The following is a 2751-nucleotide window of genomic DNA, read 5'->3' on the forward strand; positions in this document are numbered from 1 at the left end:
GGAAGGAGTGCATCTTGGCATACTAGGTCCAAGGAGCCTATTTAAGGCCATAAAGAGACTTCCAAAGATGGCACACAAGTGAATAATCCTCAAGGAAGCCCCGTGGCTACTCCATCTAGATCTCCTCATGAAAGTCACCGTGAAGAAAAACACTCTTGACATTTATCTGATGTACTTCCCAATGATTAGTTACAACAATGGAAAGAACAAGTCGAATGGAATTCATTTAGGCAACTGGCACAAAATTCTTAAAGTAGTCAATCCCAGGAATCTAGGAGAATCCTTTAGCAACCAAACCAGCCTTGTGTTTGTCAACTGATCCATCTACTGCAAATTTTTTCTGATAGGTCGACTTACATTAAACAAGTTTTCTTCCCTTAGGAAGAGGGACAAGATCCCAAGTGTGGTTTCTCATCAAGGAGCTATACTTTTTTTGCATAGCTGTATCCCACTTAGGAATACCAGAAGCCTCATGAAAGGACTGTAGATTTTAGGTAGTAATAATGAAGACATGTGGAGCATCGTAGAACTCTAAACAAGTTTGCTTGGTGTTTGATGGATCCCCAATCCAATCACCTGCAGACTACAAGGTTTGTCTAGCCCAAAGTGGACCAGAAGATGGAGAATCTAGAGGGGAATCATTAACCTCTAAATGATGACTAGGAGAGGAAGGAGGTGAGTTCTCTAAATCACTCTCTACATCGAAAGTGGAGGTAGAAGACTACTTAGGTGAATCTGACTCATCAAAAGATCTCTCATGTATTCCAAGTGACTCCAATATCAAAGTAGAAGGAGTTGGAAAAGTGAGAGAAAGTGAGCTTGAAGATCCCTCCTCAAACTAAACACTCCTCTCAATGAACAACTCATGTGTAGTAGGGTGGAGCAACTAATAACCCTTCACACCATCAAGATAATCTAAAAATATACAAGGTCTACTCTGTGGATCCAAGGCCTTGCATTTCTCTACAGGGATGTGGGCCCATGCAAGAGAGAAAAAAACTCCAAAGTGCTTAACTGATGGTTTCTAAGTACTCCAAGCTTCAAAAGGAGTAACTCTCTCAAGGCTCAATGAGGAACATGGTTATGGATATAACAAGAATAGTCAATGGCCTCTACCCAATACTATGGTGCAAGAGATCTAGAGTGAATCATACAGTTTGCCATTTCCTTCAAGGATCTATTCTTCCATTCTGTAACACCATTCTGCTAAGGATTATATGGAACTAAATGCTGTAAATCAATCCCCTCTAAAGTGCAAAATCTTTCAAACTAATGGTTGACATACTCATCACCATTGTTTGTGCGCAAAAATTTGATGGCTTTCCCACATTGCTTTTCTATAAAATTTTTGAAATCTTGAAAATGATCAAATACCTTTGACTTTTGTTTGAGAAATTACACCCAAGCATATCAAGAAAAGTCATCAATGAATGTGAGGACATATTGGGGCTTACCGAAAGAAAGATACTGAAATGGACCAACCAAATCACTGTGAACTAACTCTAGTATCTGTGAAGCTCTCCATGCCTTACTTTTGTCAAACTTTTCCTTAGGATGCTTACCAAGAATGCAACCTTGGCAAACACTGCTTGAGAATTAAACCGAAGGGAACCCTATGACCATGCTCTATTGGTTGAGCTGATGCAAATAATAGAAATTAAGATGGCCAAACCGCTCATGCCATAATTTACTCACATCATTAGAGTGAGTGAGCAAAACAATCGAAGGAGGATTAGGAAGAAATTAAGAAAATAGATAGAGTCATGATTGATGATCTGCTCTCCCAACTGCAACTATAGAATCATTGTGCAACTCACGTATCTCCACTAAATTAGGAGTGAACTCAACCCGCTTTCTTGAACTTGTGTGAGCAATTTGGTATGGGAGATTAGTTGATAATGAGGGTACACAAATAACATCATGGAATGTGCCATCCCCCACATCAATAGACCCTCTCCCACACACTTTAACATGAGTGTCATCACCCATCAAAATAGAAGGCATAGTACACAACTCCAAGGATGCAAGTTCTTCCTTAGGTGAAGCCATGTGGTGCAAAGCACTTGAATCAAGAACCCAAGTGGATGGTGCAGAAGCAATGGCAACAAGGGCCTTGCCCTTTCCTTTCCCCTTACTATTTTTTTTTGCCTTGTTAGACCCTTCATTAGAACTTTTTTTGATAGACTCAGGAACACTGATGTTATTCTTCTCAAGAATGTGTGTCAAGTGATCAATTTATTTCTTCAAACATTTATGTTCATCATGACCGAGTGCACATTGGACTTTTTCTTTCTTAGGCTTATTGCCCTTGGAAGATGAGGTATCAATAGTTGCTTTTGAAGCAATCGGTATTTGATCTTTCTTCTCCTTGCTATTATTTTGTTTCTCATCCTTATTATTTTTGTTACTACTTTGTCATTTTTGTTCCTTTGTACCTTGGCTGACAACCAAGGCATGTGACTTAGATGACTTAAGACTGCCCATTTGGATTAGCTTGTCTTGTTCTCGAGTGAGATTGACAGAAAAATCATCGAAAGATGGCATGGTGAATTGAGTAAAAAGTGCACCCTTAGTAGTATAGAAGGTAGAGGAAAACATAGAATATTCTGAACTTAGCTTAGAGAGAATATTAAGAATCAATTTTTCATCTTTCTTTTCAATTCCATATTTTTTTAACTACAACCTTAGTGATTTCAATTCAGTGAAGAAATCCTGGATTCTGTTCAAATTGCCTAGACTTAAACTAATTAC

The sequence above is a fragment of the Cupressus sempervirens genome, chromosome 10 (genome assembly GCF_028749045.1).
Source record: "Cupressus sempervirens isolate cs-2001-9-10 chromosome 10, ASM2874904v1, whole genome shotgun sequence".
Classification (NCBI taxonomy): domain Eukaryota; kingdom Viridiplantae; phylum Streptophyta; class Pinopsida; order Cupressales; family Cupressaceae; genus Cupressus; species Cupressus sempervirens.